The sequence below is a fragment of the Venturia canescens genome, chromosome 4, assembly GCF_019457755.1.
Source record: "Venturia canescens isolate UGA chromosome 4, ASM1945775v1, whole genome shotgun sequence".
In the NCBI taxonomy this organism is placed as follows: Eukaryota; Metazoa; Arthropoda; class Insecta; order Hymenoptera; family Ichneumonidae; genus Venturia; species Venturia canescens.
The window spans coordinates 12,113,355-12,135,910 of NC_057424.1; the positions used below are offsets into that span (position 1 = coordinate 12,113,355).

Consider the following 22,556-nt stretch of genomic DNA (forward strand, 5'->3'; position numbering starts at 1 on the left):
ACTATTCTCGGCAACTGGGAATCTCTGCCACCGTAAATTCATCTCGGGATTCGGGACCAGAGAGATTCGCTTATTTAGAGGGTGTCCTGATGCCACTGATGCTTATCACTGTATTCTTCAACCCAGGAGCAGATTTATCGTTGAGACAACTTCAAAGCGTATAATTGAAATACTGAATTGTACTTTTGCGAATCGTCGCCTCGAAACGGAGAGAAATAGAGTCAGAACGCACCGCACCAACCTTGTTGAGCATTAAATTCTCTCAGGAAGAGTCACCAACTCCGCTTTTTTATCGCTGACAACTCCCTCCTTAATGCGACTCGAAATAAAAATATTCTGATTCGGAGACGAAGCACGATCCAAGTGCTCAGGAATACACTGGCAAAGTGCTCGCACAAAATAGTCCTCAAAGGTAAACGAAAAATGTCCAAATACTCGAATAGAACTTGTCGCACGTCACAGCATCGTTCTAATGCATTTCAATTTCCACGTCATTACTTCCGAGAGCATGAACGCTGCATGAGAATGCGTCAATTATCATCGGGTAAATGCGGTGTCAGAAGGGGATTCGATGAGAAAACGGAATCCCTGATACTTTATTCAGTTCTAAATTTAATTTATGAGGAATGAGTGGTAACGGGGCACCCTGTATGTAATAGACAGCGGTGGTACCGCGGTGAGTGGCATCGGGAAGAACGAACGGAGAGATTCGTTAGATAGAAGAAAAGGACGCGTGAGTTAACCCGCGAAATCGGACAATCTAGGGACGGAAATCGCCGATTACTGTCCGAGGATTTGTGGTTTCTCGTCTCGAACCTACCGAACGAAGAAAACGGGAGAATCGAAGCGTTGAGTTCTGCGGAATAATATATAAGCTGTGGGACGACTGTGTCTTCGACCACGAACAGATCCACCAAAATACCAAGTCCTTCGCTCTCGCAGGCATCGATATTCTTCTCTCTGAATATCCAAATCACATTTCGAATCAGCCGCGCTTCCTTTCGTATATTTACAATAATGTTATTACGAAAATTTGATCGTGACACAGATTCATCAAATCTCATCCATAAATTCAATATTAATTTACGCTTAATATCGTTCGGGTCTGAAGTATATGCATTCGGTATTCTTGTACCGCATGAAAATATTTATTCGATAATTAGTGAATTAAAACATAAAATTTATGCAAATCACGCATCTAGCAGTTATCTATCGTGAGTTATTTTCATCCAACACATTTAACGGTCCTTTTTCGTTCCTTGATTCTTCGGATTTGATCGTTGAATAATTGAGAAGAGAATTTTCATCTACCGGAAATCTGCAGCAGAAGACTCGATGAATAATTAAACTAAAGGTAGAAATTAATGTAATGCATTATTCAACTTGAAATGAACTCGCTTAATCTGGTCAAAAGTATAAATTAATTAATGATATAAATAATTCGTCTAAAATAACTCGAACTCGTATCTTCGCCTCCCCTCAACCTGTCGGGTATCAAACCAAAGGGTTTTCCGTGCCGCGAAGTTTATTTTTGGAAGTTCTTCGACGATGGCTCCATTCCATTGTACTCTTTGGTGACTTTCCATTGTATTCGAGCTTGAGTTCGTCGAATCGCGGGTTAGAAGAGAACGGCAAGGGAAGGAGCTTCTTACCGGCTGAGAGGACCTCACGCTGTGGCGCGTTACAAAGAGCTCTACCCTCTGTCCCAACTTTATCCCTTCGTGGCATTATTATTGCGTCGTCTGCGGAAAATGGAAATTTAATACAGTGGAGAGAAAGAGGCAGAGTCGCGGTTTACTTCGTGTATTGTACCTTTATAGTTATACGCTCTATGAATAGATACCAGAAAGACGAAGGAAAAATAAGGCACTGGGGCAATATGGAACTGCAGGAAAATCGGAGGTTAGGAAAACAGCAATTAGGAATTCCGTCCATTTAAATTTATCGATACATTTATTTGATACTTTAATTTTATGAATGAAGCTCCTTCCGACACTGGCGAGAAAAACAACGAGGTCATCAGAATAAAGTCGATTGATTCGTATTTTTTTGAGGTTCTCAATGAAAAAATCCAAATTTGAGGTTCATTTGAAGAACATTGGCAAGTTCAACGACTACGTACTTTGGTTTTAACAGGAAAAGTAACCTTCGTCCCGAGTAGTGTGCCATCTTGCTCCAGTTTATTCATATCGATATATAACTGTATGCAAAAATGAAGGCAGTCGCTCGGGTTGACTGAATTACTCTGTATATTGTGATAACAATGCGGGACTATAGCATGGATTCTCGATGGGCTGGAAGGATTTTTCTCTGCCGTGGATTCTCCTCGATTCACTTTCCACGAAAACGGTAACCAAGAAAATGGTGATCAATTTTATAGAAAAAGAAATGAGAAAGCAAGTAGAGTCACATAATTAAAGGGAAGACATTCGTTGAGCATGAGCATATTTAACCCTACACCTCATGTGCCTTTTTTCATACCCTCAACCTCATGACCGGGGTTTGAACGCACCCCACTCTTTTTCTGCTTATAAATCCGGTTCTACGATGCTAAACTGACTTTATCCTACACCATTTTCTTCGTTTTTTTATAACGAAAAGAATGATTTACGATAAAACTAATTTCAATTGAATTTATATATAAAAAAATCCGTCGATAATCAGACGATAATGTCGCTTGTTAGGACGGGAGCGTAGTTTGAAGTTCGCGTGGGGTGTGCTCACACCCCAGTCATGCGTTCTAGGGTTAAAATAATGAACATCGCTGACAAAACTAATGTTGAATATGCTCATTAATTTATTAAGATCCACGCTTAAATCAGAGGTTTTATGAGATTACAAAATTTTTTCTCGACAACGGTGACACTCGTTTCATAGGCAGGCTGCGTTCGTAAATAATCTTGATGAGGAAAAGATCATTGTACAAAAATAATTTTCAGAGAAACTGGCAACGAAGTTGCTTCTAATTCTGGTATTATTTCGTTTCCAGTTACGAGAAAATAATTTGGTTCAGATTGCAAACACAGGTTTACCGTTGTCAGAGGCGAAAGGGACAGCCACTTTGGTGAGTTCCGCATGAGGACTGGAAAACTATTGATTCCATTTAAGTTGCAAGTACGTTTCTCGTGATCTTTCAGTTCCCTAGGTTCGTCAACTCAGCGAACTAAATAGATAAAAACTGAAGGAGTGAGACGAGCAAGGAAGGGGGTTGAACTACACAGAATTTTAATTCACATTATTAGCGTTCCGTCTCCCCAGAACGAGAAAAAGCAATCTAAATGGCTCGAGGTTCCAGAGCCCAGCCAACCAAGAGTCCTCTCAACCGCGTCGTTTTTTCACTTCACCTGGAGCTTTGAAATTAAACTTACAGATTCATTGGCCACGTCTTATACCAGCATCGCCGTTCGAACTCGGCGAAATGAAAACATTTGCGCGCATTTATAATCGCGAAATATTTCATATCGTCGGACTTCTAATTCGACGGTTGAAAAAATTCAGAACTTGTAATACTCCGTTTGAAAAATCACTGTTCTATTTGAATGGAAGTAACAACGAAACGATATTCGAAATGCCTTTCTTCGTTTCGTTGCTCAATTTTTATCCCATCAAAAAATCTTGACGAAATAAGATCGTTGCTTTTAAGATGAATTTGTTTATCACTGATTTTAATGTAATTCGATATTTCACGGTAAAAAAAATTTCAAGTGTTAATTTTGATTACGTATAAGGTAATCGTGTCTGATTTAATTAATTATTATATTAGTTAACGATACACCGATGCAAAAAGATGAAACCACGATTATTACGTTTGCTCCTGTTAGTCGTCTCACAAAATTCTAGTTGGAATTCATATATCGATTTTGTGAGACCTCGTTGGATGTATAATTCTAATGTGTACTCAAACTTAAATTGAAATCTTTTCAGATGAAAGAACTCAATCAAGATAAACGAATATTCGAATCTATCCCCATATTTAACAGATGGAAAGGAATCAGTTTTTATGATTCAACTGAATGGGAATCATTGTTATTGCTGAATTCAATGAAATTCTTTAACTCTGTCGAACTACTGTTAAAATGAATCGGCTCTTCAGGCTCCTGAGTTCGTAGAAAGCCTGAAAGGGTTCAGGCAGGAATATTGAATGAATGGAAAAATTGCTTAAGCAAATTGAAATTGGAATGAACAATAAAATTCCGTTTGTTACGTCAATTTATTTCTCGTCGATGATGAAAGAATTACGTTTTCGAGATTGTTAATGGAAATCAAATTTTTCTATTTGATCGTTTTTCCAACCCCGAAGCATGGAAATCGAAATAAATGTTTTCACTAGTCAAAGCTCCGCGACTCAACTTTTCGCAGTGTTTCAATTTGTCTGTTTGAAAAGCAAAACTGAGGGAATAAATAAACGACGGAGTATTTATTTTGAAAATACTACAAGCTGGAAAGTGGGAATCAGCGATAAAACGTTATGCGGGTGCGAAAGCTTTTTTCCAAGTTTCCAAAATACTCAATTATTCGGAATAAACGAGTCGGATAAAAGGCCACGAAGAAAAAAAAACAGTGGAAATTGAAATGAAATCAAGCGTTCCAATCCCTCGTTATATTCATTTTGATGGCAGAACAAATGGCAACGTAATGCTAGGCGATTAACGCGATCCCTCCGAAGAGTCATTAAGCCAGTGAACACATATTAAAGAATGGTTTTGATCGAAAAAGGCAGGACTGTATGTGAGAATTGAACAATTTTCCTTTCCTCTTGAACTGTGAATCATTCCCATTGGGAGAAGAACCCTCGACTTTCGTAAAAAATAACTTCTCTACCCTTGTTGAACAATGTCAGTTCATGGTCCGGATATTTCATTGGAATTTTTATATCAAACTATGCGTGATAACGTTTCCTGGTTCGTTTCCCATTTTTATTGCGCTCAATTCAATTTAAGCAGTTTGCGTCCGATTCTTTATTCGGGCATCAAAAATCGTTTCCATTTCTGTATGGAAAACGTATTTGCGCAATATTCTCAAATCGTTACCGGACACGGCTACAGATTTTTTGTGAAAAATATTAACAAAAAGTGAGACGTTGACAGATTTCGTTGAGTTCTCAGTATTTTCAATTTTTTGTAAAAATTGACTGCACTCCAAACGAAATCGACGTATCGGAAGATAAATTCTTCATTTTTGCGTACTCGCACGAGATTTTATTTGCTCTAAACTCAGCCTCAGTTTTGATGAGGAAAACATTTTTTTTCCTTCTCGAATATAAAACCATTCGAACTTATCGAGCACAGGGGGGCCGCATTACATTGTATATTTTCAAAACAAAGCATATAATTTTCCTTGGCAATTGGAAGAAAGAAAGTAGTGAAAAATGGATTTTAGACTTGAGATATGAGAGAAAATGAGGAAGAAGAAACCAAGCGATGCTGCATATTTTTCACTCTTTGTGCAGTTACTATTTTTATTTTCGTAGTAACAATGATCAGTCAAATGTATTCAGAAGTTGAAATGAAAAATGCATAAATATGAGGTATACAGTGGCGTGACGTCCTGTCTCCGGATGATTTAATATACTTTTTTCAACTGGTTTACACAGCTGTGCCCGAGCATTTCTGTTAGGATTGGATTACGAGCCTCTGATAAGATTTTTCTACAACTGATGTAATGAATAAGTTTCGCAATTTCAAGTACGTATAGAGCCACAGTTTTTTAGATTTCTTATGGTTGTAACACAACTAATGCGAAATTTCTCATCCCATAAATCTATGCTTTTCTATTCTGAAGTCCAATCAATAGTTTTTGAGTACTCATTCGACAAAATTAACGAAACAAAACGATTATTTTTGTAGCGAAACTTTTTTTGGTGCCGAAACATTCTCACTCTAGAATTTCAATTAATTTAATTAAGATTGAAATCGAGATTTCAAAGAATGATTGATTTTCTATTTATAGATTTATTTTTATTATATTTTTCTTCAATAAATTTGTAGTATAAAATTTATATTTTCATTTGAGTTTTTTTACAGATTCTTCATTTTTATAAATTCTTTATTATCAAATGGTACTAATAAAATTGAGTTACTTTCAATAATTTTGAAATCCAATTTTCCAATAATATTCTCCAGCAAACTGGTTAATCTGACGATCAACCAGTTTCACCGTGTAAATTTCGTTTGGGACTTTGCTTCGTTCCCTCATGATATGCATCGAATTTGTCGAAGGGCTTTAAATATATATTATATATAATATATATTTTGCTTTTCCGAGCTCGTTATGAAACACGTGCCAATTCACACATCCACGTTTTCAGAACGATAGCAAATTTAGGCAAAGTTATATAAATCCATAGTTGAGATTCTCGTCCCTCGCATATGGTGTTCATAACTAGACAAACGTTCAGTTGACAAACAAGTTGCTGAACGATGGAGTTTGAGAATGGGTTCAGAACACCCTCTGTTGGACGAATTTCCTTCGAATCTCTGTGGCTTCATCCTCATTCGAACACTCAATACTCCAGAGAGAGTTAAGCTCGCAAGGAAAAATTATGTAGCAACATCAATTATTTCATATTGCTTTTCAAATTAATTGTGTTTTTCCAACCAAGCTGAAATTTTGTCGAAAAAGAAACTTTTTTCATACTCGTTTTTGTCCGTTACAAAAATAATATAATGCAAAACACGTAGAGAAAAAAACGTTCGAAGCTAAACCGTTTTCTGACAAAACATCAGAACGCGTGACGCAGAAAAACGCAAATTTCCGAACCCAAAAATTTCAAAAGTTGGACCGATTCCCAGGTCCTTTCTCGTGACGAAATTTTTTTCGCAATGGTGATCGGTTCAGCACATAAAAAACTCACCGTACCGTAAAAAAATCTGGTCGGCTTTCTCCTATCTCACTCAAGATTCACATTCGAATCTGATCCCACTTCCCGATGCCAGTTCGCAAGAATTTCGTGTAAATAAACGGTAATCGAAACTATCAATTTTTTTCCACTCTCCATTTTGATTGGGTTTTTCAGTGGAACAGCGCCGATCTGTGTTGGATCGAGATACTCGGTGTGCAGACCTGATACAAGTACATTATTGTGCAGGTATAGAAGAACAGATTGAAGACGAGTAGTGGATTGGATATTGCACTTGGTGCATGAGATATCCGGTGGGGCGGCAGGAAGAGGGAGATGGAAGAGTGGTACTTCGCAGGCTCGCGGCGAAATGTGGACGATGGGATTCCTCTGATGCCGAAAACCAGGTGCATTCGTTTCGGAACGGAATGAGAGAGTCACTCGGTGGAGCCTCGTCGGAGTGCCAAATGAACCGTGAAGCTGCGACTCCAGGGCAAGCGGGATTTTCTCTTTCTGTCCCTTTCTTATTCCGTCTCTCCTCCCTCTTGCTGACAACCCTTTGCGCCAACTGTATATGTGTATGCTCGAGGCTGTACTGTTCATTCGCTCACTTTCGTGTAGCTCTGACGATGAGGATAGGTTGGGGGACCCTGAATAGATATAGGAGCGACATGGCAAACCGCGGTCGTGGAGTTTTCGGTTTCATCCTCTGCGTTCCTCCCAATGTCTATGCCCCGACAAGTCGATTTCCGGAGCTATCCTCCAGGCGATATTACCTCACGTTATTCCTTCCATTTTGTCACTCTTTTCCCCATATCCGGTCTACTGTGTGGACGAGTTTTAACCAATGTAGCCATTATAACAATCGAAGTGGAGTTGTGTTCGAGCGTTGCTGTGTACAATCGTGAAACATTGAAGAAAATCTTCGTTAAATGATCTCGACGGTTGCATTTATTGGCTGTTGATTCTATGAATATTTAACGGATTCGTAAATGGCATGTTCCGAATGATTTGAAGCTTTTAAGCAAAAGCTTCAAATAAATACTGACTCGATATAATGTGATCTCGAGCTCAAAGAATAGCTCGAACGAAAAGTGCTCGGAGCCATTCTCATACGTGCCTTAAAGCACGTACGAAAAGAATCGTGCACGATCTCACTTCGTAGGAATTCCATTATCCATTTCAATTTTATTCTGAATAACACAATTTTGTTTCAAGTTTTTGTGTAAATATGGCATGATGAACTGAGTTGAAAATATTGCAATGAAAGAGGTTCGATAAAGCGTTCGTTGACATTTTTTTTCATTGCCTCAATTTAATACAAAGTTGTTAATATGAAAATTCTGAAGTTTTTAATCGTCTAATAGTCGCATTAAATTATTTCAAAGTCTAAACGTCAGTATGATTCTTTCTCTGTACTTGTGGGAGAATGTTACAGCGAAGAGAAATCGTAACGAGGGTCGTTCTTTGCCAAATCGTATAGCAATCAATCTCTTCTCAAGTATGGAGCACATCCACGTGGTTTTCGTGAAGGTGGTTAACAACAGCTCGCCCTCGAGGAACCACCCGAAACTTCGTAGTTTGGTTATTTTCTCGTCTATCCGACCCGCTTTTATATCGTTACTCACTTATGGTGGATAAATTCTCGTGAGGGTTGATGCTCTCGTCGAGCACCGTGTCAGAACGCTCCGCCGCGCCGACGTCACCGCTAACGTCACATCGCCATGAAAAAAGAGCGAGAAGCGTTTCAATCGCGTCTGGTGCGCGGAGAGAAGGCGGCGAGGTTTGGAACATTGAGTCTTGGCTGAGGATGAATTGAGGCAAACACGTGAGACAAGTCGTGCGGAGCTACGATTATATCCGCACCGATGAAGATATAATCGTGATCGCGTGCAAATCGTTATTAGATCAAAGTTCGGTACTTTGCCGCGAACGTAGTTAACTAGATTCAACGATCGGGTTACGAAAGTCTTCGATCCTCATCTTTTCCACTGTGCTTCGATGTGCGATGTTTCGCTGTACAACGTTTGCTCTGTGCATGTATCAAACTTTGTACATTCTGTTGTTGGAAATCAACCGAGACGTCGGATCCACCTCTACCACTTTGGAATGACAGACGTTTCATCGAAAGTGTGAGCTCGACTTATTCGATTTTTTTCGCTATGGGGAACTTTCGCTGTTTCGAACTAACAAAAAATCGTCTTTTTTAATTAGTCTTCGTCTTTTCTCTCTATAATATAACTTTTTCAGGAACCTATTGAGGCTTAGAACGTGCCAAACGATTTTTCGAAATGAAATCGATTAAAAGCCTCGGAGTAATGAACTCGTTAAAATCATTACAAAAAACTTAATAATTTATTAGATAAAATTATAGCTCCATGAGCACCATAGTTATTATTTATTTCCTTGAAAAAGAGCGTTTTTGTTTTATTGAGACAGAGAACACACACGAAGATTATCTTGTAGGAATACCGAATGAGTCGTTCTATCTCTCTGCCTGTTTTTCTGCCCTCGTCTTTTTCTTCCGCACATCTCTTTCTCGTTTTCATCCTCTTTCCCACTGTCCTGCTCCTCCCCTCCCTTTGATCTCTCTCTCTCTCTCTCGCTCATTCATTTTCTTTCCTTCTTTTATTCGGTTTTCGTTTATTTTTCTCTCCCCCTCTTACGTAGATGAGTCAAAGCCCCCGGCTCACGTATGCTGCCAGCAAAATCAGCTGACAAAAGAGGTAGACCTTGAGGGCCTTGAGTCGTCCTTCCAAACCGATGGTGTTTCCAGCCCAGCCGAACGGCTGCAGGTTCCGTAGGTATAAAAATATAGGCTCCTCGATTTTGATCTGGAACGATAACAACTGTGAGTCCCGCACCCAACAGGCAACCTGGAAATCTGTCGCCTGACCGATTTGCTTCGGTGTGGTACTCAACGCTCAAGCACGCAGAGAATAGATTTTTTATTATTTTTATTTATGGATTAGTGTCACGTAAGAATCTATCGATGAAACAAAAAAATTACATCAACTTATACTTCGGACATCAAAGGCCATTCTTTTATTGTGAGTACAAGGTTTTCCTGAACGACGCGCAACGAAATTGACTGAATAGTTATATGACCAAATGTGAGTGTGATACGACGAAGGTTTTTTTCAGAGAGATCATGACATTGAGATTAAAATTTCAATGAAAATTTCGTGTCAAAATGATGAAAAAGTAGTTTCATTTATGCGGAGTAAAATTGGAGTAAACATAACTGAGGTCCGAAGCATTGATTTTGACATTATTGGCGCTGTCAAGTGCCGATAAATTATCAAAATCGGAAAACGATTCCTGTCCTTCGTCTCTGGAACGACGACACGGAAACAACGAATTCGTTTAAGGCAATCTTTGAGAATATAATAAGATGTAAAGATTTCAATATTTCCATATTCAATTGAAAATTTTTATAACTCTTCGTTACTCTTATTTGGAGTGAAGTAATAAGCAGAACATCTTTCACCATTATCACATTTTTTCGAAGCATTCTACGTACATTCTCCAAAACTGCAAATGTACACGAACGTTTCTTTCCTCCTATCTCTGGGTGATGTGACCTCTTGGAAAAAAAGCAAGGCCAGCAAAACCGAAGTTGGCGAAGAAGTCAACAAATTCAAGGAAGTTTACTGAATTACGAATTGCGTTATTTGCAATTATCTCAAGTGCAACATAAAAGTATTTTGCTTCCACTGAAACAACATAATTAAAATTTTTTCATGTTTATCAAAACGAGCAGATAACATTTTTCGATTTCTGACCGTCAAGCTAAATTCCAAAATTTGACTTCCGAACACGTCAATCGATAACCGTATCTTCGTTTGGACCGTTTAACATTTCCAGAGACAACTAACTCGTTTAATCGAGCACGTTTAGTCAAACAAACCAGCATAAAAGAGTCGTTTCATTCACGTACCATCGTATTTGTAATCGTGTGCAAGAAAATTCCTTTACCTACACCGTGAACGTCAAAACAATAAAATTTTCCTTTCCATATATTCTAAATAAAACCGCATTAACTGCGCACGGTAATAAACAAATCAGCGGTCCATTAGAACGGAAAAATTGTAGTTCACCAAGTCGAACTCGTAGTCGAACAGAGCTGCTTTTGGCACATCGAATGTAAGTAGCTAAAGTAATTGACATAGATCACAAGCCGAGTTGCAATTGTTGAATTCAACAAAAAAATCACCACTCATTTGTAAAATCGAACCGAATTAACCAAGTTGTTCTGCTTGACGATGAACATCTGAGAACACAAAAGACACACGTCGCGGTTTGCTTCCACCTCTGCCATTTTTTGTACTCACTTCTCGACAATTTTATTGGAATAATTCAAATTAATTACGAGGATCGGCAGCCCGAATGGTAACTAATATGAGAGCAGCGCTAATTGTCACGCGTCCTATCGCGATCGAAAACAGTACAAATCTCTCGAGTTTACTATTCTGAGTTCAAGTTTTATTGATGTTGCAATCGAATGTCTCATTCGGCATAAGAAATTTTTCCAGACTGACCGCCGAAGGTTAAATTAAAATTGCAACCGGAAACAATCGGATTTGCTTAAAATGTTCTATCAAATTTCCATATTTATTTCTAACCGCATCAACTCTGTGGAGCGATGTGCAAGTTTTCGTAATATCGATATCACACATCGCGGTGAAAATTCCACACAGTATTGGAATTTCGATATTTTTAATACAACTTTCCAATTTCCGGAGTGCCAAAGCAATGTTTTCCGGAATTTTAGAGCAAAATTTGCTCCAAAGTATTTGGTGTGCTGTGAGAATAAAAAATTGGTTTTTCCGTGAACGAAAAGGTGGGAAAAATGACGACAAACTCGACGTTTCTCGCTCGTGAGCCGAGGGTCGAATGTCGAATGGTTGCCGCGACGGGACACCGGATCCCTGAGTCTCCCTTTTTATTCGCCACTCTCTTTGCGCTAAGCAGTGCTTTTTTTCGTTGGGCACGGTGGGTCGCGTGCATATACGAGACTGATTTAACGTGTGCGCGTGTGTGCCGGTGTGTTCAGTAGCGAGTATAGCGACCGCGGACGCGCATAGTTCGCGCCGAGAGGCTCTCTCGGGTCGAGTCAGCGACTCGGCACTCCGTTCGAGCTCACAGTGCGAGCGAAAGAGCAGAAGAAGCGCGCGAGTGGGGGAAAGGCCGTGTACTGCGTGCTGCCGTCACTCGTGGAACTTGGTCAGTGCTCGAACGTACGTGAGAGTCAAAGGACGTTCGTTCTCTCGCTCCTCGCGTTCTTACGAATGCATATCTTCGTACACGTTTTCAACATTATTTCTACACAATACCGATATACAAGTATACACAAACATCAATAATAAACTTTATTCTCAAGTCGAATTGTGAAAAAAAAAAAAACAAAAACAAAACAAAAATATAAATGAAGAGTGATTGAAGAGTTGTTTTTATATTTTCTATCTGTACGTGCAACAATAAAATCTTTTTTAAATTCAATTGAAAACACATGCGAAGTATTTGAAGACCTTGAAACCTTTGGAGCGATTGATGAAAAGGCATCGAGACTAGAAAAATAAAAGGCGAGTGTGTACAAACGGAATAATTTGTCACAGTGCGAGCGTCGATCAACGGGCGAAGCTAAGCAAGAAATTGTTTTCTTGAAAAAAGTGTGCTGTGTTGAATCCAAACGAGCGTTTTTATTCTCAAGCCCCCCAGTTAACAGTGATTTTATCGAATGACAATAAAACTCGAGTGACAAGCTATGATCCGTGACAACTGAAGGAGCTGAATGTGTTATGTGCACTGTTACTTGAGGCAAACGTAAAACAAAAAATAAAAGTTTGCACAACCATTCGAACTCGATTCTGCTCTGCAGCGAATCGAGAAAATATACCATCCGAATTTCGTGATAGAAATCAGAATCGTATCACGTATGAAAAAAAAGAAAAAAACTAAAAGACTCTACAAACTAACGTGAACCGTCAGCAAGTTGATTTCGTAACGAGAAAACTTGACGAGCCTAATAAGAAAATAAACATCAAAGTTGCAGAAGTTAACGGCGATCCAAGAATGAAACGGCACACTCGCACTTTCGTAGCGCATGTCTAACCGAACATAAATCTATATAGGTGTGTAGGGATTATAAAATAAAGAGTGCGAATCGTAAACGAGGAATATAAAGAGGCGAGAAAGTAGCTAGTTACGAAGACGTATAGACACCCTGCTAACAGGCTGCGATCTTTGCTCCGGACTCGTACAAGAAAAAAGGAAGATCCAAGAAGAGGGAGTGAGAGAAGGACGTAGCATTCACAGCTGTCGTTGAGTTCGTCGCTCGAAAGGACTCGCCGGCGTTTCTCTTCGAGTGTCCCGCGTCGACCGAACGATTCGTAAGACTACCGTGAGTAAAATACTGTAAGAGAGCCAAAAGACAGAGGACGACGAAGCGAAAGAGGAAGGGAGAAAGCACGAAAAAAAACGGAGTAAAAGACGCAGTGAGCGAGCCCGAGCGCCCATCTCAAAGTGTCAGGCACGACGCCCGGTACAATACGTTATCGCGTTTGTGAACGAAAAGGGCCTTAACAATCTTGCTTATCCATGCGTATACGTGCATGAATAATATATAACATATATGCATTTAAATATACGCAGTATATAAACACGTGAGTGCGACTCGAGAAGCAAAGTGTCCACGTGTGTGTGCTCGTGTCTGTGCAACGTGCTCGTGAGTCATTCGTGCGTGTGTGTGTGCGCGCGTGCGTGTGTGTGTGAGAAGGCACCTTTTCATTTCTCGATCTTCTCGTTTCTCCGATCCCCCACTCTCTCCTCATTTAGTCCTTCCTCCTACGCTCCATTGTATCCATCTTTTAACGTGCTGTGATAAAACCTGTGATATTGTGCACCTCCCAAATTCTTGCCGAAGAAAAATAACAGTCTTTTTCTTCCGAAATTTTCATTCGTCTCTCGCGAGGATTTTAGGTAAGAATTTCTACCTGCGAGTTCCTCTCACCTTTTTTCTATTTTTAGCTGCGCTATTGACAGTCCGGTAGTCTGGTTCCGAACGTTCCCAAAGACCAAGTGCGTATATTCGTAGGCGAGAATGAATTTAATCGTTTTCGCATGAATCAGAGTCAAGCTGATAATATTGAGAATATTATTTTCATTACAACGCTGAAGTTTCCAACGTTGGAGTCCAACGAAATGAATGAAAAAAACGTTTGAAATTCACCAATTTTTTATTTCACGAATCGTTAGTGCAGCTTGAAAAACAGCGAATCGCAAATTTGGCAGGGAACAAAATAGGAGAATTACTGGAATTATTGGAGAGTTTTTTTCGATCATTTCGTTGGACTCCAACGTTGGAAACTTCAGCGTCATTTTTCATTGACGATTTCAAAGGCTCACTGCGCGCTCGATTATCATGTACGATCACCGATTCTCACATCGGATTAACGAATAATCGGAGAAGACGAATGAATGGCATTCCAACGATGCAACTTTTCGACTATAAATATCGACGATTTTTTCCACTCTTTCCGAGTCTGAAGATTTTTCTTACCGGCTCAGTTTTTTACAGCACTCGATGATTAATCAATTTTAGCTTGAAACGTCGTTAAATGTTAAACGTGAAACATCGATGGTGGGTCCTGGGAAATTTGATCAGCAGGAAACATCCTGCGCGGAGAGAATTAAACGGAAAGAATTTAGCGTGAAATTCAATGTAAAATTTACCGTGATATATTTGAATGCAGGGACAAGTTAACGAAAAATATTCATTCCTGTAACGCACTGTAAAATTTTTAAGATTTTGCGGAACTTTAAGTTTTATTGCATCAGTAAATATTGCAGATAGGACGTCAAAATTTATTAAATACTCAGGTAAAAGTTTCTACTTGTAATAATATTATTTGATTTATAGGAAAATTCAATTTTTCTCCCATAATAATATTATGAATTGCAGCTCGTCACCGCACTATCGTTACTGACGGTAATTTTTCGAATTTAATTCTCTCCGTGTGTAATTTCGTCGAGTTTGAAAATTTTTACACTTGTAACGTTCGTGTTGGTACATTAGTGAATATAATTAGGGACGCGAATAATCACTTGAAGAGCTGCAGCTTTGGACGGTGGACTGACGAAAAAAAATAAATGACTGAATAACTCGTTTGCACCTCGGTGAACGATCGGTTAAATAGTCACTGAAAACCTGAATTATTGGCTGATCCACTATGTTAATTACGGTCGTAATTTTGTACCGGTGATACGAGTTTAATTATATGCTAACTGATGTCAAAGGCCGCACTTTTATAGGCAGTTCAAAATCGAACATTTTTTTATTCCACACCTTTTATCTCGCAGAGTTTTTTATTCGATGGTATTTTTTCTCCGAAATCCGTAACCGGAATGTTTCGTCAATGACCGTTAGATTTACCGTTTGGACAAATTTTTTTCATCCAAAATTATTTCTTAGTGAATTTGCACGCGTGGAATGCTACGCATTTTTTTTCACTTGGAAACAAATGCTTCTCCATTACGATTCATCGATGTCCAGTTGAGACGATGATTTTGTGTTTAGACCAGCACAAATCTCACTCTATTGTTACTGCTAACAATCGCTTTTCTTGAAACACTTATGATTGGCTTGGGAGCGATTAGATACGACCAGGCTACTCGGAACTATTGACACTGATAGGAGGCTCCTGTTTTCACAGTCACGTAATAAGTTTGTTGAGAGAAAAATACAAATTTACCATTACACGATCAATCTTTGAGATTGTTTAAACATCAAAGTCATTATCTTCTACGATCGAATCTCATTTTTTCCTTGAATATGCTCAAAACGTTCGATTGTGTTGTGCAAGAATTATTCGTCAAACGGTAGGGCAATAATCAGCGATCAGTTGGAAGAAAAGCTTCCAATAAAATACCCAAGAGTTGCTACACAGAAAATGATGAATCACAACGCTTTGGATTACGACTGTGAATTATGCGAATTTTTACCAACAAAAATTTTGAAAACATTTAAAAAACTGTTTTCGATACGTTATTTGTTTTAAATTTCCTGTCCACATTCGATTTGCTTCTGAGAAGCAGCGATACTTTTATCGTTTCATCGTGTGGGTGTATCCTGCATTGCTGTTGATTACTCTTCATCTGTAACGTAAAAAAATGTGTTGGTTCATTCGTAGAAAAAGTTTGGTCGACGATTAGGAACGATAATGCAATATTTTAAAACGTACGTTTCGATCGATTAAATGTGGCGCAGATATTCGACAGATTCCGAGAGCGATGCAGAAGAGCGTAGCATTTAAATGAAAACGTTGCGAATCACGACGTGATACCACGAAAAAGAAAGATCGTTCAAATCAAAGACTTTCCGATAGTTTCCTCCGCGATGATCAAATATTTCAAGAGTTTCCTGCAGCCGGAGATTGCACGGATTCGTTTCTTCGAGTAAAAATCAGCTAAACTCTTTTCCTTCGTGTACCGAAGGAGCAGTATTATTCGAGGGTATACCGAATCGAGTTATTCCCCCAAAGTTCCACCGCACAGGGAAGCTAACACAATGAGAGACAGAGAGAGAGAAGCGAGGCAACTACTGAGTATCTTTCTATTTACAAGTATAATTCGGGAGAGGAGTGGGCGCGCGATTCAAATGTGAAAGAATGGAAAAAAGGCGACTTTTAAAGGTTGTACGGCGCGTAACAAAGCGGGCCGGAAGAGTGAGAGCTGGAAAGAGCAGGGGGTGAGGGTAACGGCGACAGAAATGGAGAGCGAAGGAGAAAAGAGCGGGCGAGGATCGTAAATTGTGTGATGTGCGAGGGCGCGTGGTCAAAGACGCATAAGAGGTTGCCGTTAAACCGATTACTCGTAAAATCTCGCGACGACGACGCCCTCTCATATTTTCCTATATGCGTGGGGTACAAATTCAAAGCAGAGAAGAGGGATTGGGACAACCGAAAAACGTAACGCATCATGAACTCTTCCGGCGAAAGGGAGCAGTGAAATGCACAACGAAGGAATAGCTTTTTGCGACGATGTTCGTCCCCCGGTGTAGGCACTTTTGCTCTAAGGTCGCTCGAGACTACCAACCTAGTCGCCTACATTATGCAGCTCTCGCGAGAGACTGTAGCTGTTAAAGGGAAAGAAGGGGTTTTTATACATTGAAAAAGTTCCCTGACAACTCTCTCGGGCATACACACTACATGGTAGCCCAAAAAAACTGGCCAACGACAGTCGGCGAGAGAGAAGGAAACAAAGAGGGAAAGAGAGAGAGAGAGCGAGAGACGACGAGGACGACGGAAAAAAAGATTCAAATCGCAGGGACGTCTAGCCCAGACATTCCGCCTTCCACACAGCCTCTCTCTTTCTCTCGCTTTCGTATAGCTATGTTATACCGTGTTTGTATATTCATACGTATATGTATATACTCGGTGGCTTTGTAGCCACGTGCAACCGGCGATATGCATTATGCAAGCGCAGCGGCGCGATAGCTGCAATCGTGAGGGAGATGAAACGAAAACGCGGACTTTGTATACCTATATTTTATGCATATACATAAATTGTACGATGTGAGTTAATTTCATCGCGGTCGATGATGGCCGTTACAGAAATAACACAGATGCGGACATGTGGAAATACTTTTTTCTACTTTTTCCCCATGCGGTTTGAACACTATCGTCTTCTCTCATTTTCATTTTCTTTCATATTCGAGGACTTTTTGGTACGACGCTTGGGGCGTCGAGCTCTAGACTTGCACCTCGAGTTTTTTCATGGAAAATGAACATTTTTTCATTTCCATTTCGATTTTTTTGACTTTGGAATATGCTGTTCGACTCACTCTTCTTTTCATCGTTAAATTCGTCCCTTTTTCGGTTACTTACAAAAAGTTACTTCCGTAGGAAGCAATCGCGAGTCTTCGCACGATATTTCTGAATCTGTTGATAAAACTGACGATCGATTAACGAAACGTTTTGGAAATATCGTTCATTTTTATCGCCACGCTTCCATTCCGCAATAAATCCACCGAGATTTTCAAACCACTTTGCTCGTGATTTATTAATAATGCGCATAAATCACGTTAATCGACACACCCTGCACCCGGAAAACTGAAAAAGCGTCAATGAAAATTAATCTCATCGCGAAATCACCCGAATTGAGGGAAGACGTGTGGGAGACTTGAGAATCGTGTGAAATATCGAGTGGAGATGAAATGAGTGAAAAATTCGAGACGAAACAGTATTAAAGCTGTAGACGAAAGTAACCGTGGCGGAATTAGTCACGGTGACGTGTGAAATCGTGAGGATATCGATGGGAAGGCGATAAATTGGCGCAGCGTACATAGACCAGTACCGAGTATACTGTTTCGTAATTCTCTCGGTTTGTCACAGCTACATAACGCGGCGTGTCTGACAGAATCTGCGCCCAGATGGTGTAACCGAGCAAAACACGTCTCGTTACACGCGTTGTACCTCCTCGTGTTGTACATACCCTTGGTCGAGTTCTCACACACGATAATTTATGTGTTTGCATATAGTGCAGCACTCGGGTTTAAATACATAGCACTTTTCATTCGAATGTCAAGCGTGGCGCCATCTTCCTTTGGAAGCATTTTATCAGGGAATCAATCGCGGTCGCAACTCCTCTGCAAACGTTGGCTAAAAGTTGGCTCTCGAATGATCACGAGCGTGAATAAATGTTACGTCTTCCCATTGAATCCGTCTTTCCATTGGATCAATTCAATTTGACACGAAGCTCGCGCTTTTTATTTAAAAATCATCACAATAAAAGCGAATCTTGGAAGATTCGACAAAGACGCTCGCGAAGACGAGTTATCTCGAAAATTGATCGTTCTAAAATGATCGCTGCTCGATCTACAGGAGGTATAGAATATCCTATGTATCCTGGCTTTATATATTGAAGCATGTGCTTCGTGGGCGCGATGTTACGGATAAGGTTGCCAGAGATATACGCTTTTACAAATCGCTATTGGATCCCTACTGGCTTTTGCATGTGTATATGTACGTGCGCGAGTGTGGATAGCGAGTGGTTTCAGTAGGCGATCGACACGAGAACGAGCGAGCGATCGACGAGATTTTCGCACGTCCGACGCGTTAGAGAAATATGTCCCAGGTGAAAGGGCCAATGAGAGTCGACGACGATTCAAACGAGCGTGAACGTTTTCCCTCGTTTGCTGCATTCACATATCTCTGTGCTCGCCTCTCTATAAGAATGTATGTATATCCGCGTTGGCTTGCTCCTTTGCTCCGTCTCTTTCGGGGCACGTTTCATCTTACTCGTCTCTCCTGTCGCTCGCAAGTTAAAATCTCTTTCGGCACCCTACGAACGAGCGCCGAGCATACAAATAAAGAGACGAGGGGATCGAAAACTCACCAGGGAGTGAATATGACCATCGAAGGTTCGTAATTTTCTTGACTTTATCAAAATCTCCTGAAGACACAAAAATACACACGCGATTGCGCGCAATGCATGGGCTGTTGGAATCGTCATAACGGGGCCGCTATAAAATCCACCGTTTTTGTATGAGAACGCCCATTCAATGGCGCAGAGAATTTTACGGAAAGTAAACGTTCGAATTTTGCTGTATTTTTTATAAAGAAAAAAACAGTTGAAGTTCGACTTTGCGCTTCGAGTATTTGTGCACCGTTGAATAAAGTCATTGAACTTGGACACTCAAGCCCTCGGGACATTCAATCATTTCGACGGATTCCTGATCGAAGGCTTTTTTCCCCCCAGAAAATAATTTCAAACGAACGTTCAAAATAAATAACGAATTTTTGAGAAAAGGTATTTTTGCAGTGAAAACATTCGTCATTATCGGTTGACCTTTCAAGGCTCTCACACGTATGCAATTACGAAAATCAATAAAACACGATGGAACAAGATTCCAATGATTTTTTCGTCCTCACCACGAAATATTCTCACTCGTTATCCTTGAGCGCACTTTGACCAAGCCCAATAGAGAGATGAGGGTGGAAAATGATGAAAAAAATTGATATCACTGTGAGTACACTCTTACAAAAAGTACAAAGTGATTCGCTCGGTGAGAGGTTATTTGCTAGGACACAAGTAATTATCCTTTTAAAACACAGCAGAAGAATTGGAAGAATGCTGTCGTAGAAGAAGCTTTACGGCAGGAGAGAAAGTTTTATGGCGTTAGACGTAAGACCGTGTTTTAGGTGAGTAATAAAAGAAGTACACAATGTGTACCTGAGCTCTTAAAGGAGAGTCTTGAGAAGGTGAATTAGCTGAAAAGGGCCAGACACAAGACCGAGGCGATTTTATCAGCTTTTCATAAATAAATTTCACCGTTTCTAGAAACATAAAAGCTCGAGTGAGCTAGTTTTTTCAAGTAACTGACAAAAATACAGCATGAATGCTGTAAAAATTAAAGACAAGTACATTTATGCCTTGTGGGCGTCGTACCTGTAAAATCGTGGAAATCAATGGTTGTAAGACTTTGACTTTCAAGAATAAAGAGAACGTTGCCAAATAAATAAAAAAGTTGCCAAGCAAATCGGATTTCGAATCGAGTTATTTGGAGTGACCACGCAGGATGAGTGATTATTTTCTGCTTTCTTTTATTTAGGTTTTTGAATTTTCCTAGTTGGCTATTTCACAATCGGAATCACATTTGGGTATTTTTTAAGTAAATCTATTTTATCATCATTTACATGGTTCGATTAGTGATAATTTAAAGTTATGCTTTTTCGAATCACATGTATTTTAAGCCGTATTTGAGCGATGCAAATGAGAAAAAAAGCTTTATTTGATCATTGAAAAATACGTGGAGCCAGATTTGACAATGCGCGTGGTTGTGTCACTGGCGTCATTCGATCGCCTTTTATCAACGGTGCGTCAATATTTTTATCCACTCAGTCAACTTGTGTTTTGTTCCGCTTCCGGCACGCTCTTCTTATTATATAATATTTTTTAAATATTATACTTAAAATCTACGGGCCGTAATTGAAAATGACTTAATTTAGCTATGTCTCGGTGATCGAAATATCACACGTTTTCATCATGTTCGATCAAGATAATCGTAATTATTACATGGAGAAAACGACGCCGAAAATTCTACAATACACATTTCCACTTATCGGTAAGTGCTAGTCTGACACGATGAATAACCCTCGAAAACAAAAGGAAACATAGTTTTCACGTGCATCACTTTTTGCTATCCACATAAAACTGTTCAGAATTCAAGGGAAGAAAAATTGGAAAATTCAAAAAATACTATACTGTTTGTAATCGGTGGCTGAATACTTTGAAAATTCTTGAAAAATAATATATTCCTCACCATACAAAACGAATCCGTTTTCTTCGTGTATGTTTACGAGAAATTGAAAAAAAAAATTGAGAAAAGCCATTGGATCGACTTCTAGATTTTTTACTTTCAAGCTCAAATTTTGAGAGAATAATTTTTTTATGAATTACATTAACATAATCACTTCTCACCAAGCCATTTCTCAAATTGAAATCTTTTCACGAGACACTCCGTACCAAGCAATAGTAAGAATTTCGTACCAAGCAATAGTACCGAATTCAAATATTCAGGCGTTTCTCAATAGGTCAACGACCTTAATCCTTCAAAAATGAATAATCTAACATTTCACTATAATCAGTCTGCACTCAGGCTGCTTCGTACACGCCGTTCCAACACACCGATGGTATACATGGGAAGGTTTTCACGTGCGGAATATACACTTATCTTACGTGCTCGTTCCAGCGTGTAATACAAGTGCGGCTGCCTAAAAGCCACTCTGCTGATAGGCGAATTGCTCTATTCTCACCCTAACGACAGTATAGAGCAGCATCCCCGTAACCCCTGGATCCTTGCAGCCCGTCGACCCGCCTCTAATACAGGGCGCCTGTAAAAAGGGCCTAATTTGGGCGTATTCAACGAGTGAATTTCAATGGGTCACGCCTCTTGCTTATCACCTGTTACAGTTTATGTGTTCAATTCGAAAATGTCGCATGTGAGCATCAAAAGGCTTACGTGCATCGACGCAGGTGAATTTCAGAAGCAGCCGGTCATTTGGCAACTAAATTTTCAAATCCTGTGATGAGCGTGTTCTCTCAGCTTCACCCTATTGTCCCACATACGCTTCAGCCAACAGGAGCACGTGCCTCAACCTACCTCGTAAATCTAACCACATCTTTCATGAATTTCCTCTCCCCAAATTTCAATTTGCACAATGTCACGTGCTACCAAGCCTGTTTGTAATCATGAACAGAGTTGCTCATAAGCTGCGCCCTGTGTGTATAGCCGGAGGATTAGCGGATCCTGAAATTCTTCAGGAAGGATGACTCGCTACTTTTGTCTTCGATGCACTCTCATTAAAGTACGAAAAAATATTAAACTCGAATATTTGACAAAAGTATATCGAAAATACTGCAGGTAACTTGGCTCATTTTTTAGCATTAGAAGTCGTGGAATTAGAAACATCGCTGAGTCGGAGGAATTTATATTCCGACTGCAAACTACACTTCACCGCTCCCTCTTTTATCGTCACAGAGGTTCGGCTACTTCCAATTATTTTCTCTCTTATCAAAGGTGCTTCAGTAAAAACTGGATAAGATCATGCCGCCTGAAAACTGACGAATTCAAATTACGCTTTGAGTAGTTTGACCATGATTTTTCTGACAGTCACTGTATACACACGGTTTCGCCGTAGGGAGAGCTCTCCATGCT

At 39.7% G+C, this 22,556-nt stretch overlaps 1 protein-coding gene and 1 long non-coding RNA gene across 5 annotated transcripts in view; one reads left to right on the top strand and one right to left on the bottom strand.

Moving 5' to 3' along the window:
* Positions 1–22,556, top strand: part of LOC122409854 (mannosyl-oligosaccharide 1,2-alpha-mannosidase IA-like) — a 336,122-nt gene that overhangs the window by 215,032 nt on the left and 98,534 nt on the right. Inside the window, exon 1 of one of the 3 annotated variants that reach the window (XM_043417728.1) lies at positions 12,065–13,819. The exons of the other annotated variants lie outside the window; for them this stretch is intronic. The gene's annotated coding sequence lies outside the window, so the exon portion shown is untranslated. Of the gene's footprint in view, positions 1–12,064; positions 13,820–22,556 lie in introns of those variants that run through there. 3 annotated transcript variants of the gene reach the window in all.
* Positions 1–22,556, bottom strand: part of LOC122409861 (uncharacterized) — a 129,037-nt gene that overhangs the window by 5,477 nt on the left and 101,004 nt on the right. Inside the window, exon 5 of one of the 2 annotated variants that reach the window (XR_006260776.1) lies at positions 1,125–1,742. The exons of the other annotated variant lie outside the window; for it this stretch is intronic. This is a non-coding gene — a long non-coding RNA (uncharacterized lncRNA). Of the gene's footprint in view, positions 1–1,124; positions 1,743–22,556 lie in introns of those variants that run through there. 2 annotated transcript variants of the gene reach the window in all.